Here is a 16751-nt window from a genome sequence, read left to right on the forward strand (position 1 = left end):
CCCCAGTCACACACAGATTATCTCTCAGAGCTTTTTTTTCCAGCCTGAGGGATGCCCCAGAACAAATGAGGATGAAATAGTGATGGCATTTTTTCCCTTTTCTTTCCTTTTTTGATCTATTGGCATCTTTAGTTCACACCTGAAAAATCACACTTGGTGTCCCAAAATTTTCTCTCTAGCCTTTTCATAGCAGGACTCTGAAATTGGCAGTTCCTTTCTAAGGCTGCCAGAGACAAAATGATAGAAATCTTGGTGTGGGAAATGTTCGTGGCTATAAACCCAAAACTAAAACCCAGTAGGACCATCTCTGTTGCTTGACCTCGAGGCAGAGGCCCCCAGATAGGCCCAGGGTGATGCTCTCTTTTCCCAGGGCCAAGCAGCATCTCTCACGAAGGCACACACCACTGAGCCCAACGTGCAGCAGGAAGCCAATGGAGCAGCCCGTGGTGAGCCCGGGCCTGCGCCAGACCAGTGGGCATTCCACAGGAGTTGTGCTCCCTGCCCTGGCCCTACCAGCCATCCTCTGCATCCAGCCACAGCAAGCTCCCCAAATCTGTGCATGCCCTCCCCTGCTTTACACATGTGAGGATCCCATCCCTCCTGGGTGGAGAGGCCTGACCAGTCCCTCCCCTTCCATCCCTGCACAAGGACTATTCACTGTTTTCTCAGGCATGGTGCTTTTCTGAAAGTGCTGTGTCACTTTCTGACTTTTCTTTCTTTGCAAAGTGGGTCCCCCTTTTCTCTTTGTCCTTCTTCCCTCCTCATCCTCTAGACCTAAACCAAGTGTCACTCCTGGAAGAGCCTTCCCTAAACCAGAATCCAGCCAGGACAACCCCCCACACTCCCACCCATCCGTGTCCACCTGGGGCCTGTCCACAGACGTCCCACACAGTGCCCATCTAGCTTTATGGGCCCTTGGTTTGCTTCTCCTGTCACCCGCTGAAGTCCTGAGTCTGGGCACATTCCAATCCCTGTTCTAGAAGCGCAGATGCACGTACTGTGCTCAGGCCAGAGCAGATGTTCCACAAACGGTTCATCGCGTGAGTCCTCATTGAGAGTGTATTGTCTGGGGAACCTTGGGCAGGGGTTCATGCTCTTTGCTATAGACTAAATGTTTGTGTCCCAAATTTATATGTTGAAATCTTCACACTCAAGGCGATGACACTACGAAGCAGAGTTGTTGGGAGGTGATTAGGTCATGAGGGTGGAGCCCTTATAAAAGAGACCCAGAAAGCTGCCTCACTCCATCTGCCGTGTGAGGACACTGTGGACCAGAACGTCAACCCTCAACGCCGTGCCAACGATGCTGGTGCTTTGATCCTGGACTTCCCAGCCTCCACAACCATGAAAAATACAGGTAGATTTCTGTTGTGTGCCTGTCTACAGAGTCTTGTTCCTACAGCCTGAGCTGAGATGCTCTTGAAGTCTCAGTCGCATCTCATCTTAAACTGAAGGAGATAACAGCTGCCCCCTCCGAGAGTCAAAGTGAGGAGAAAATAAGGTGATGTCTGCCAGCTGCTCCCAGCCTGGGCCAACCCAGCCCGATAGAGGTTAGCGATCATCATTAGCCAATCTCAAATTTGGCTGGTGAGCTCAAAGGGGGCTGCTGTGAGTTCTGAAAGGGGGAATAATGAGGCTCTAGTGACTAATGCTAAAAGGTGGGGGTGAGAAACACAAATGTCTAGGAAAGAATTGGTCAGAATGCCCAGCTGAGCCCCTGGCAGGATCTGGAAAGCATTCTCCACCAGCCAGAAGAGAAGGCAACGCTGGCTCCCAGGGGCCCCTCTCTTTAACTCATGGATAAAAACTGATGCAGCATTAGCTGTTTCTGTTGCCTGAAGGGACAGAGCCTAGGTCATAGTCCCCTCTCCCAACTTAACCCTCAGCAGAATTGGTTCAGACCCTGTGCTGCCCTGGCCAGAGCTGTTCACCTTTCGAGCTGGAGACCTGGTCAGGAGCAGGTGACATCACAGGAGGCAGGAAGTCTGAAGCCCCTGAGGAGATGGTTGGAAGCAGAGATGGTGTCAGAGGGAGGCTCAGAGCTGTCAGCTCAGCTGTGTCACAGGATGAGGAGATGCTCACCTATTCCAGAAGCTTCCTTAATTGTAGACTGGAGAAGAAAAGAGACAAGAAAACATCTGGACCTGAACGTCTGACCCTGGAAGTCAGAGGAGAGCTTATTTTTACAACCAATTTTGAGGCTACTCTATTGTCATTTCCCCTTAATAAGTCCCCACTGCTTCTTTCCCTCCTTGCGGTCAAAGCACTGCCTTAATCAAGCCCTCTCGGTCGGTTAATCTGCCACCAGAAGCACAATGTGACACACTGACATACACACACACACACACACACACACGCCATAAATGCCCATCAAAGCCATTCCTTGGGTCAGTTTTTAGTGAATAAAAGAAGTTTTCTAAAGAAGACCAGAACATAGCCTCACTTGGGTGCCTAATCCCCCACGTCCCAGTCCTGAGTGAACAGCTGAGCCAGGAAGCATAGACAAAGTGTGTCGATCAGGGAAGCCCTAGGTGTTCAATACCCATGACTGGAATAAAACCCCAGTGAAACTCACCTACACAAGCTTCCTTCCCCTGCTGGCATACCCACACATCTGGACATGCCAGCCAACTGCCACCGTCCCCCCTGTGAAACTGACATGGTCAGATGTTATGCTAGCGGGAGACTTTAACTGAAGCTGAGTTAAATTAATTACATCATTTTTGCTTTCTGAGCTTCATTCCCCTGAAGTTACATCATGAAGCCAGGGCATTACAAAGGATTAGGGACCAAAGGAAGGTAGGTATGAATAAGGCTCCCATTTGCCCATGACTCATGTCTCATACTCATGCACCAAACGTGGGCCCTCATGAGTCACCACAGATAGCAGCCACAATTCCATGTGGCCTCCACACATGTGGATTCCCAGCCTTGCCCCCTGCTGCTGAGAACACTGAGAGGCCCCTCGGTTAGTCAGAACGGAGGGAAGACACAGCTGTTCAAGGTCTGGGCTCATTTTGAAAGACTCTGAGGCTACTTTAGTTCATATTTCCTAAGTGGCTTTGTCTAGGATGCTAGTAGGTGCTGCTTGGAAAACAAGGGGTTAAGTGGTTCCATATTTGAGAAAAGGTTCAGTAAACAGGTTTCCCGGCTGGAGGCCTCCTTGGAGTCTTCAACCTGCTCATGTCACTATGAACGTCCAAGAAGGCAATCAAGTACCCAGCATTTCCCAAAGTTGGCTCACCATGGAACCATCTCTAAAGAAGACTCCCATGGGGTCAGTACCCTGAAGAACACACTTTGGATAAGCCTTTATAGGGCAGCGCCTGTGGCTTAAGGAATAGAGTGGTGGTTTCAAGCCCGGCCCTGGCCAAAACTGCAAAAAAAAAAAAAAAGGAAAGCCTTTATAGTTGTGGTTCTCCTCTTACCATTTTCCCTTGCCAGAAAGACAGTCGTCTCCAGATGCCTGAGTTTTCTAAGATAGTGAATTCACATCCATCTCTGCCATATGGCACATTCTGCAGGAGTTTGTCCCTAATTCCTACAAGCAGATAAAACATGCTCTGGCTTCCAGTGGAGAAGCACTATGTCACGTAGCATGGGGCTCCTCCCCAGGTTTTGACTCGCCTCTAACTGGAATGCCTTTACCTTTCCTCCTTCTGCCTTACCCAACTCCTGCAGCCACTGCACGGGGCAGGGAAAAATGGGAAGGACGAGGGATGATAAGGTGGAGGGGGGAAGAGATGGAAGGAAGGAGCAATGAGAGAAGGGAGACACCACGACACTCCAGCGCCAGGGGCGGGGTCTAAGCCCTGCGGCTTCCATGGCCTTTCCCCGTGGAGAGCCTCCCCTTCCCTGAGCTGCGGCTGATGCCTCTGGCACCTCAGGCTCTGGCAATACCAAGAACTTGGCATTCCGCCATACATACCATGGCAGTCTACCCAATATCCATCCCCACTTCTTCCCTAATAGCAGACCTTGGGGTTTATTCAGGGCTGCAATTTGCTCAGCTAAAAGGCTGTATTTTGCTGCCTTTCTTGAATCTAGACAGAAGCCACTGGGTGAGGCTTCTGAGAAGTCTGACTGGCTGGAAGGAAGAGCCGTCCGTCCCTTGTTGCTTCTTTGCTCTGCCTATAATGTAGTAAGTTCCCCTTTATGCAAGGGGGATACATTCCAGGACTCTGTGGATGCCCGAAACCATGGGCAGTGTCAAACCCTATATGTATTATGTTTTTTTCCTATACCTGCATGTTTATGAGAAAGTTTAATTTATGAATTGGGCACAGTAAAAAACTAACAACAAAACTAGCAAGGGAAGAATGAAAGGGAACAATCATAACAAAATCACTACTCTTGCTTTTCTAAGGATTACTTGGACCCAGGCACTGCGATACTGCCACTGTTACTGTGATAACCGAAACAGCTACCAAGCAACTACAGAGCAGAGGGTGTACACGGCATGGATGCTCTGGACAAAGACATGATCCAATACAAGGCAGGAAAGAGCAGGACAGCACAAGATTTCACCACGCTACTCAGAAGGGCACATGATTTAAAACTTTTGTCTTGTTTATTTACAGAATTTTCCATTCAATATTTTCAGACCCCTGGTTGACTACAGGTAACTGAAACTGCAGAAAGTGAAACCTCAGATAGAGGTGTGGATGTCTGCACAAACATCCTGGCTGGAGCTCCAGCAGCCACCTTGTGACCTTGAGGATGGACGTGACATGCCAACAATGGCAATCCAGAGAGAGAGAAGTCGCCACTGTGGCACCTCTGAATTTCTTCCTTTTGAACTTCCTTATGAAATAAAAGTAAACTCTTATTTCATGTAAGCCATTTATTTGATTTTTCTCTGTAAGAGAACAAAACCGAAATCCAGTACAGCAGCCATGTGGTTTCCTGCCACTGAGCCTTGGCATGGCTATTCTCTCTGCAGGGATCCTCCCTTCCCCTCCTCCTGGTGAACTTCTAGTCCCTTTAGAAGCCTCCAGTGAAGCACGTCTTCCTCTGTGGAGCTTCGGCTAACTGACCCCTCAGGCAGGGCTGGTCTCTCCCTCCTGAACTGCCCCCCTCCCTTAAATAGGATTAATTCGCTTATTATTAGAACAGTTTACACCAGTGGTTCTCAAAGTGGATTCCAGACCTTCACAAGCACCTGAGGACCCCACTCCATACCTGCTGAATTAGAAACCCCAGTAGCCTCTCAAATTCTGTCTTTAACAAGCCCTCCAGGATTTTCTGTTGCCCCCTGCTTTGGCCATGTTGAGTTTTCTACAAGAGGGTGGTTGTCAGCCACCTTTTACCTAGCAGCCCCAGATTTGCCAGGTACACAACAATTGTTTCATTAAAGGAAGAATTGAGTAACAATGGATGAATGAAACTTCTGAGGCCTGCTAACTAGCTGCTGTGAAAACGACATTCTCTACCCCCAGAGCCCTCTGCATACCTGCCAGCCCTTCCTCATCTTCTGCTCTTAGCAGGTGCAAAAGCCCCAGGGGCGACGTGGGCCCTAAACTCCAGCAGGGATTCTGGTCCCGCTCAGCGTGCCTTATGGGCCCACTCCCACAGAGGACAAAGAAAATAAAAACAGCAAGAGAGAAAAAAGAAGAAACATATTTTTCAAACTTGAAGGAAACACCCAACATTTTTGCACTTGCTTCAAATTTTCCATGAAAATTGAAAGCTGTTGTTTACCCACTTAGAATTGGTTTCACCCCACCATGGTTTTCATGCCGGGGTGAGTGGCCCAGAGCGCCAACTGGTTTTCTCTGAAGAAAAAGCGGTAAGGAGCACAAAGCACAAATTCCACACGGGAACAGAGTGAGGAGAGGTCCTCAGACTGCCAGGCGGGTGAGGACACCGGGCAGCTTTTCCTCAGAAATGCTTCGAAGCCAGCACTGGAGGAATAGGAATGTCCCTCTCAGCAAATGAACAAACATTTGACTAAGCTGGAACCCAGACCACGACCTTCTGAAAAAAATAAACCGTGTCAATGCCTTTCCTATGTGGCCGTGAGAAAAGCAAAAATGAAGGCGTTTTTCTATCTGTCAATTCCGCTCAACAAATTTTTCTAAGGACCTAATTGTGCCAGGCAGAGCTAGGTGCTGGTGGGCAGGGGCTCTCCAGGGTGACCACAACCCAGCCCTGCTCTCAAGCCCTGGTGTCAGACCCAGCAGGTGAGAGCTGACATCATCACTGTCATCTTTCCTGCTGTCATCACCATCATCCTCTCTGCGGGGCTGTTATTCATAGAAATTCACAGCCTACAAGATGAGACCAACCTGTACACCTTGTTTGTAAGGCAATGTGATAAATGCAATATTAGAAGTTTGTATGTAATTCAATAGTAAAGAGGAGAGAGTGATTAACTATCTGAATGGATCAGGAAAGGTATGACCAAGGAGGAGATAGTGAGCAAGGTTTTGAAGGATAAATAGGAGTTTGCCAACCGTAAGTTAAGGCAAAACACCTACAAGTTATTTTCTCTCCAGAATTCTTTAAATATAGATCTGTATGATGAACCCCAATATTTGAATTCAGGCTTCAGGAAGATTTGTTAGAATAATGCTTTTCAGATATCAGTGTATTCACAGATCACCTGGGAATATTGTTAAATGATTCCGGTTCCGATTGTCTGGGTTAAGTCTTCAGAATTTGCATTACTAGTAAGTTCCCAAGCAATGCTGATGCTACTGGTCCACAAACCACACTTTGAGTGTCAAGGCCTAAGCACAGATTCACCAGCTGTTTTACAGTCTCACTACATCCTGCTGAGGAAGACACATTTTATAGCATTTTAAAACATAAGTCCTACAGGAGGCCAACTTGGGAGGATCACTTGAGACCAGGAATTCAAGACCAGCCTAGGCAATGTAGTGAGACCCAGTCTCTATGAAATAAAATTAAAAGTAATTTAAAAATGAGTCTTAATGAAGTTAAGAGATTTATCTGAGAAGACCCAGTTTAAAAAGTGGTGGAATAGGAGCTTGAACCCAGATCTGCCTGTCTCAGGCCCAGAAGGCCTCAAGCACTACTCTCTTTACAAATTAGTGAGCCTCCAGTCCCCCTAAATCACAGTTCTGACGTGAGACTTGCTGGCATAATGAAGCAATTCGCTCCTGAAGAACCCAGGGTCTAGAAAAGGGACAGAAGAAGTTCAAGTTCCACCCATGCTGACCGAGGGCAGCTGATCAGTGGCTCTAAACAGCTGATTCAAACCCATGAATTTCCGACAAGAAACAAATGTCACTTTTCATCTTTCACGTAGTAATGAGCAGTGCAGTTCTTAGACAACAAGGTATTCGTGTCCAGAGGGAGAAACCAGAGGGTGGCCCACAGGGGGAAGGGTTTGTGGGATCAACCGTCCCTGAGTTCAAATCCTCAAATCCTGGCCCTATGCGGAGCAAAGGCATCATTTGCACCACCGCAAATTGAAAATGCAAAGCCCCTTGTTCAAAAAACTCAGGAGAAAAGCTGTTTTGGATCTCTGCACTCTCTCTCTCAAGCTGTCACGGTAGCTTTTATTTGGTAGGTAAGCCCCGTGGGTGTAAGGATTCTCATGTGACAAGTGCAGCCACTTGTAGGTGCTCAGGGCCCACCTCATGGCTCCGCACAGGCACAGCAGGCCCGGTACCCTCATCCAGGGCTCCCTGAGGGTGGAGGTGGCAGCACTGGTCAGAAGGGAGTAGGAAAGCAAATACCTGTCCTGCAAGGTGGGAAGGCAGCAAAGAAGGAGACAAGTGGCAGGAGGTGAGGCTTCATGCTCCTGGCATGGACTCTACCATCCCATTGGACTTCACTTACAAAACAAATCCAAAAATAAAATTATTGAGAATTTCAAGATAGTGATCTCAGAGCGTTCAACCCGGAGCATAGGATCCTATATGACAGTATTGGTCACACGCCCATGAAGCCCTGACCTACTATAGCCCAGAGATACATGGCTGTGGGTCGGTGGCTTGATCTGTCCAAGTCTGTTTCCTCCTCTGCGGACAAGCATGGAGATACTTCCTTCCAGATGACATCATCCTGCCTGGGGAAGCTATCTACCATCATGCCCCTGAAAGAGAGGAAGCAAAACAGAGAGGTCAAGGGCTTTTCCAGGGCCGTGAGGTCGGATGTGAGCTCTAACCCTGACCTTTACTTTGCAAAGCATAGTCAGTCCCTGGACCAGCAGAAACAGCCTCCCAGGGAGCTTGCTAGAAAGGATCCTAAATGGCTTCTTTCATAAAATTATTTGACCCTTTCCATCATTCACGAAAATGTCACTATCCAGAGAACTGGCCCCCTTTGTCTAGCTGCCCAATTGCTCTGTGACTTCTAAGTGCATCTCTCTGAACACAGGATGAATTTGAGACCACATGCCTTGGGTCCCCCACTTCCCAGCTGTGTGATGGTCTGTCTCTTCGGTGTTCTAACCTTGGGCCCTCAGTGCCTACACCCCTGTAGGTGGCCATGGGCACATAACAGATGACCATATGAAAGACAGAGCTCTATCCTGACCCAGTGGTCGTGAGAAGCAATTCAGGCATTAACTATCAAGCCCAGCCAGGGACAGAGTATTCCCTCATCTCTCCTGGCAAAAGGCTATTCCCACATTTCTTGTGACAGATGTGGTTCTCACTTTGATCCCTCTCTCCAAAAATATCATGGACCTTCTGCAAGTCCTTTGTTCCCAGAGCAGCTTAGCAAGGAATCCACAGAGCTGCTACGGGAAGCTATCCGGGCATAATCCCTGGTGGGGAAAGCAGCTGGCCCTCCAGCTGGGCCCAGGTGGCAAGGATGCAAGCCCGAGGTGGGCTGGGGGCAGCAGCCAGATACAGAGTCAGTACAGCCGCTCAGCGGACAAAGCTTCGGCTCTCCCAGGCCCAGGGAGAGGGCACAAGGACTGGCCACTTTTGAGACCCAGGACTTCTTTCTCTTGGATATCCCAGGCAGCTGGTATGAGGGAGCTCAGCCCAGCAGGGCATGGGCTAAGCTAAGTAAGCTAAGGCAAAACACCTAAAAGTTATTTTCTCTCCAGAATTGTCCTCCCATGCAGGGCTTCCCTGGAGAGTCTGGTGCTCTGGACTGTCATGGCTACAACAGCACATGAGTCACAACGGTTCTCATTCTAATGCAGAGTTGGCTTAAGCAGGTCTGGGGTTGGGGGTGCTGAGACTACATAACTAACAGCCTGCAGGTGATGCCAGGGCTGATGGCATCACTTGGAATAGGGAGGGCTCAGGTTTGAATTCTTCCCCAGGCCACTCCTGACTGCACGGCATATAGAAATGTGTTTATTGCTCTGAACCTTTCCTCATCCTCAGATGAGTCAGAAACAGCACCCAATCCATAGAATGAAAGGCACCCAAGCCCCTGAGTGAGTGGAGCTCAACCCCAGGCTCTGCCTTCAGTAAAGCAAGACGAAGACCCCCCCAAAGGATGTTCCAGGGGAGTTTGGGACCCAGCAACATTATTACTTCTGAAAGGTGATATCGCATGGTATTTTTGAATTAAATTGACCTGTTTGCCCTCTGAGTCTCAAGCCATTCCTCAGTAAACACGGACAACAAGATTTATAAATGTTTTATAAGAAAAAAGGAAAGAAGGGAGAAAGGGAGGGAGGGAGGGAGGGAAGGAAGGAAGGAAGGAAGGAAGGAAGGAAGGAAGGAAGGAAGGAAGAAAGGAAGGAAGGAAGGAAGGAAGGAAGATCTTCTAAGTCAATTGCTCAGCACAGGACTTAGCATATAGAAGACACTCGAATGTTTCCTTTTTCCTGTGTCAGTCTCCTTTTTTTCTGTTAGTTTTCCATTTTTTTAAATCTTTCCATAGAAAATGCGACTACAATCTAGAAGGAACTTCTGAGAAAATCATTTCAGCGATGGTGAGCCTGATGTTTATTTCTAAATCACACTGATTAGTCATGATCTTTTGCTTACGAGTGACAGAAACCCCAACTCCAACTTAAAAGGCTATTATGGCTCCCTTTGCTGGAAAGCCCATGGGATGCAGGCATAGCTGGATCTAGGTGCCCAAGTGATATTGGCAGGAATGCGACTCTCTGTATCTCCTTGTTCTGCATTCCTTAGCATCAGCTTCATTCTGAGGCAGGCTTTCTGCATATGGTGACAAAGATGACTCCAGACACTCCAGGTGGGTAGACCCAGCATTAAAAAAGATCCTCTTACCCGAATAATCCAAAGGATATGCCAGGGCTAATTCTGATTGGCCCAGGGGGAGTGATATGCCTGACCTGGGTGACATGTCATTGCTGGGGGCAGGGCTGGAGCCCAGGCACCCACCCTGGGGGCAGGGCCAAAGAGGAGCTTGTTAGTCTGCTAGGCCTGCCATAACAAAGTACCACAAACTGGGCAGCTTAAATAGCAGAAATGTATTTGGCCAGACGTCCAAAATCAAAGTATAAGAAAGGCCGGTTCCTTCTGGAGGATCTCAGGGAGACTCCACTCCAGGCCTCTCCCTGCTTCTTGTGGCAGCTGATGGTCCCTGGTATTCTCCCACCTGTAGCCAGATTGTTCCCGTCTCTGCCTCTGTCTCCTTACTGGTGTCTCTCTGCCTCTTCACGTGGCCTTCTTATAATGACACCAGCCATTGGATTTGGGACCCACCCTAATCCAGTCTGATCTCATCCTAACTAATTACATCTACAAAGACTATTTCCAAAAAAAAATTACATTCTGAGCTTCTGGGTGGACATGAATTTGGGGAGAACACTATTTAACCCAGTTATAAGTGCTAAGCCAGAAGAAAAACCGAGTATGGATCCCAGAAAAAAATAGTATAATGCTTGGCAGGCAAAATCCAAAACTGACAGATGTCCACAATACCACATACATCACCCATCATCAAATTGTCAAAACAGAGGAGATCTTAAGCGAATCTGTTGTCCCACTACCTAGAAACAACTGTGCCTAGTTAACTCCACAAGGGAAGTCCCACAGGGAGCCCAGTTCCACAGCAACCAGGAATCTCTCTTTGATGGGAATGTTTCTTAGAAGCTGAGCTAAATCTGTAACTGGAATTCTCTTCAAGCTAACTTACCGCCTGCCCCGCTGTTCTGACTTCACATGTGTCTAAATTATTGAGAGCCCTGCCCCTCCAGGGAGTTCAGCTTCCGGCCGGTAGAGTCCAGCTGCATCTAAAAATGTAAAGTTGCTTTGTGAAGGCAAAGTCAACTATTTCTGAATCTCCATTCTCAGGAAGCAAACCTCCCAATTTGGCTACACTGGACCCACCTTCTCAGAATCACTATCCCCAAGACTCAGTCACAGATTGTACTTCTTTTTCTCACTGCAGAAGAAAATTCAAATTTCAGTTTCTATATCTAAAAGAACATAGGACAAACTCTTACCAGCAGTTTATCTCTAGATGACGGGACAAAAGACAGTTTCACTGTAATGTAAGTTATGTTTGAAATTATATAGACATAAAGACGCTTTTAAATTAAAAATATTTCCTATGAGTTCTGCTAACCTCTTTTCCTCATGTTGTTGGGCTCACAACCACTGACTTATAATCTATATAGCAAATAGCAAGACTTCACCCCCTACAATGACAAAAACCAAATCTAAACAAAACAAAAGCAATGAAAGCAGAAAAGTATGTGTGAAAAAAAACCCAGGCAAATGACATTTTTTCATTGTAATTTCCTGAAAGGAGCGATGATTTCCCATTTGATGTGGTGACACTCCCTGGGGACCTGAGACCCCAGCCAAGGGTCTAGAGTTCCAGGTCTGAGTCATACAATGTCTATCAGCAAGTCATTTTACCCATCTGGGTTCAGTTCCTTCACTTTCTAAAAATATCCCACTGACTCGTTCATACAGTTGTCGTTCAAATGGAGAAACCTATAGAAAGGAGCTTTGAAAATACTATAAACGTTATCGGGAATTATTAATAGAATCCTTAATTATTTATGCACATGTGGCAGCATGCTAGATCACAACAAAGTGTATTCAAAAGATAATCCTCAAAATGATGCCTTTTTTTTAATTGGCCTGTTTAACTTCAGATACTGAGGCCTGAAACCCCCAAGCTCTTTGTCCATGAAATGTAACCATTCAAAGTCCTACTCTGATTATTTATTTCCTTTGAGCTCCTGCCCTACTCCTTTTCCCTTCCTCCACTCCATGGGCAACCATCGCATTCCATTTAATATATAGCTTTTTGCACATATACCTTAAAAGCTGTATATGTCTGTGCGGGTGTATTTCTAATTTACATAAGTGGCATTTACGATTCATCTTCTCCTAGAGTTCTCATTCTCACTATGTTTTAAGATCCGGCCATGTTTCTGTTGGCTATCTGATGTGTTTCCTCTAATTAAGGCCTTACACTTCATGTGCATCCAAGAAGCTTTGCTCATCTCCTGGTCAGTGGACAGCTCCCTGCATCTACGCACAACACTGCAATGGGTGTCTTTGTTCAAGGGTCTGGGTCTAGGCCGGCTCCTCGGGTATGCGGTACTCAACAGGTCTCCAATCTGGTCTCATTGTAGCAGGGCCCAGTGGCATCTCTGTCTCCCAGCCCCATCATACTTGGCATTATTCAGTTTCTAATAAAGATGTCATCAAAGAGCTATAAAGTGATACCTTGATGTTGTTTTATTTTCATCTAACTGATTACTAACGATATTAAGCACCTCTTCAGGTGTGTTTTGTTTCGTTTCATTTTTTTGAGACGGTCTTACTCTGTTGTCCAGGCTAGAGTGCTGTGGTATTAGCCCAGCTCACAGCAACCTTAAACTCCTGGGTTCAAGGGATTCTCCTGCCTCAGCCTCTCAAGTATCTGGGATCACAGGCACCTGCCACCATGCCCAGCTAATTTTTCTATTTTTAGTAGAGACAAAGTCCCACTCTTGCTCTGGCTGTTCTCAAACTCCCAAGCTCAAGGGGACCTTCTGTGTTGATCTTCATACGTTTATTATTTGCATTGGGGAGAGTCTTCTAAAAATGTCCTGGATTCTATCTTCTTCCCATTTTGTTAGGACTTGCTATGTTTTCCCCTACAGATTGGATCATTTCCTTGACTGGCCTAATGCTCTCATCTATCATAAACTTCATCTGTGGTGACTGAACTAGAAATTCTTAATTTTGATATAAGCAAATTATTTCCTGCCTTCTGGACTGGATCTTCCTATCAGCACTGCTACCATTCCGCCCACTCCAGCTGGCCCACTGCGCAGCTACAAGTGCCCAGCCTACTCACCAAAACTCACCTGGTGGCTTAAACTCTCCTATTGGCCTAAGGATGAGATCAAAGCATCTCACGGTGGCATACACCTAATCCCGACCTCTTCTGCCTCTTTCCCACGACCTAAGCCCCCGCTTCCAGCCGCAGCTTTGCCTTGCACACTGTTCAGATCCTCTTACCCCTCTTCTTCAGTGGCAAGTGTGAAGTCTCCTTCAGCTGGAGCTTTTGCTTTTGAGTATTTGGGGTGGTTTTTTTTTTCTTACTAAAGTCAGCATTGATATTTGAACATTCATCTGATGTGGTTTCCACTTTGGGAGGCAAATTCTAATGGCCATGGCATGTTACTGTGAGTACAGTCATAGTCACAGGGTAGAGCGTAGTTAGAAGGGACACACATATGTTCATAATATAGGTCAGGGAGCTGAGAGGTCATCAAAGTAAAACAGTGCTGGGCACACCGTCAGAGACAGCAAGTCAGATGTTGATCAGACTGCTGGCATAGGAGAGAGATGCCAGTATAACCCAAGCCCACATCCAGCTGGGACAAGAGGGACAGAGGTTTTGAAAGGCAGGCCATGGAACAAAAATGAGTTAGGGGAAGTGAAAGAGGGGCGATGAAAGGAAATGAGACTAGAGGGGCCATGGGGAAATGGAAAATTACAGAAATGGGGTGAGTGGAAAATTACTAAAAATGGTCTGGCAGGTTTGGACAATATACATTTTATAGCTTGACGGTGCTGTACTTTCTCGAGTGAGGACAATATACATTTTATAGCTTGACAGTGCTGTACTTTCTCGAGTGAGCCTTCAGCACAGGCCTGGTGTCACCCTTAGGGTCCCTACTAGTGCAGGTGGAAGCCAGGCTAAAGTTTAGTCCATTTATCTTATAGGGGGTGCAAGTGAATCTTTCTAAGAGTAGAATGTGAACGTTTTAAAACAATAACTGAGAAAATGACATGAAGGCTGTGTTGACTAGTTTGATGGAAGTATTTCAGATTGCATGTGAAAACCCCACACTGTACCCTAGAAGTGCGTTAATGTACATAGTTACCATTCAATTAAAAATAAATAAATAAATAAAGTTTAGTCCAGCAGCGTTTAGGCAAGTCCTCACGCCATGCGGAGCCTGGTTGGTTAGGGAGCTCACACACGGCCACACAATCAACCAGTGGCGAATCTCCATTTAAACACGTCTGCCCAACCACAGTGGCCAAATCCAACCCTGCTTTTAGTTTAGTATTTGAATTCCGCTATGGAAGGAGCCCCAAAGCAGACTTAGGAGCAGGAGGCCATCACTTGCCCAGGGAGGCTGCCCGGCTGCCCAGCTGCCCTCGGCTTCCACTTCTCCTCAGGTCTTGAAGCAACAGGAGCTCCCAGGAAGAAAATCGCTCCGTAGGAATTTGTCACTAATTGAAACAGGGAAAAGAAAAAAGCTGGTGGGACTGATGAAAGAGTGATTGATTTGAAGCTTCAGACTATGCAATAGCCACTTCCTTCTTAACGGGAACGTAATTAAGGAAAAAACCTAAACCTTTTTTTTCACAAACACGGAAAACCTCAGTCATTTCTAGAAGAAGCCCTTTCCGCTGTCACCATCCTGAGATACAGTGAACTCCCTGAGTAGGTTTTGGCAAACAATGCCATTTCTTTCATGGGGAAATTAGCCATGAGGCACTTCGGGGAGGCACACCTTTCAGCAAAGAGAGACATCAGCAGCACTGCTGTCTGTGGCAGAGAACAACAGGTTATAAAACGCAGTCCCCTCAGAGTCTAATTTAGATAATTACAGTTTGCTTCCTAGGACTCTCCCTGAGGATCCGTCTGGCCGTGGCTGTCATCAGTACTGCTGTTCTAAATTGCTGGGCAGGGCAGGATTACAGGGCTAAGCCTAAAGCAGGAAGCCGAGGAGGGAAGGTGGCTCCTCTGTCAGCTAAGCAGGCCCCCGTCTGACAGCAACGATTATTCTGTACAGAGCACAATGCAAATAACTTGGTGTCATGTAAACAGAAGCGTCAGCAAGTGTTTTATGTGGTTTTTCCTGTCGGTCAGCCTTTCCAAGTTAAGAAAACCTCTCTCCGTATCCTGGGATCCTAAACTCTCCCTTACAACGAGAGCAGGTTCTAGAACATCAGCTGCCCTGACTGAGAAGTAACACCACGGAGAAGTTCAGAACATCTTGTCAAAGCCAGGCTGTGGGGGTCTGAGTTAGTGGGAAGTGTGGAGAGAGAGAATGGGCTGCAGAGTCCAAACAGGCTGCATCACGTGGCTGTGGGGTCCAGGCCACACACCGCCTCTCCCCGTGCCTCTGTTTCCCCATACACAGGTGGAATACGCCATTTCTCAATTCTCATAATTCTATCCTAAAACTTCTAACCACTGCCTGGGGGCCTGGTTGAGATGTTCTTATCAAGTCAGATTTTATAATCATCTCAACTTGTGGTGTTTATAGCAATCCTGGAAATAAATGGCTTGCAATAAAGACTCTGTTGTGAAACCTAAAAATGCGACACTGAGACACCCCCCCATCCCTTACAGACCTCCCAAAGCAGTGCTGAGATAGGAGATGTGGGTGGGGGGAAGGGTGGATTGCTCAGGCTGTCCAACCAAAGATGGAGAGAAAAAAACCTTTGCCTGGAGACATTTCATAAATCAAGAATGAAAGAGGTGTTCAGAGATACCCTCAAGAACCTGATACCATCATTGCTATAACCCCAGGTGGCTGCAAGATCGTGAGTCTCTTAGTCCCCTAGAGATGGACCAGCTGAGGTACCACCCAGGGGTACATGACTGGCTTATTTGTCCAGGCACTGGGCGACTCACTGGTGCTGTCTCTTCTGGCCCTTTGCAACAGTTCAGACCAGTGGTTCTCAACCTTCCTAATGCCTCAATGTATTTTCATTGTTACAAAGGGGTTGCAACCCACAGGTTGAGAACTGCTGGTTTAGACAAATGATCTAACTGTCAATGAAACCTACTCTCAATTAGACTCTGTCCAGCGTTCCTTGAATGGGAGCTGTGCCCTCAGAACAAAGAGGCCACAACTACAGTAGGACAGGTCCAAGGCCAAGATTAATTCCAGGAGCTGGAACCCAAATTGACTGAAGGTGTTCAGGCCTTGGGCTCAAGGGCTAATGTCCAAGGCAGCCTGGATTCTAAATGCCCCCGTACCCTGCCTTTCAGTTAACACACAGCAGAAAGAGTGGGGCACTCTCCCCAAGCACCTCCAGGTAGCACCCTCCAGAAAGGAGAGGCACCTCCTTAGAATGGGGCTAGGCTGCTCTGAGCTCCTGCTCTCCAGGGGCAGAGCCTCTGGGGGCGGCAGCCATCAAGACCTGTACAACAGCAGATGGAAAGCACAAGAACCTCCCATCATCCCACCACTGGGGTTTGGGGGCTGTGGCAAGTGTTGCAGCTCAACTGGGTCTGCTTTGTCTCACCCAGAGTAGGAAAAGAGTCCCCAGGTGTGGGTAGGGGCAGGCAGCACACCCAGCCCCACACACACACACCAGTGGGTAGGGGCAGGCAGCACACCCAGCCCCACACACACACACACC

This window comes from Otolemur garnettii, unplaced genomic scaffold, assembly GCF_000181295.1.
Source record: "Otolemur garnettii isolate 467f Iridium unplaced genomic scaffold, OtoGar3 scaffold00029, whole genome shotgun sequence".
NCBI lineage: Eukaryota > Metazoa > Chordata > Mammalia > Primates > Galagidae > Otolemur > Otolemur garnettii.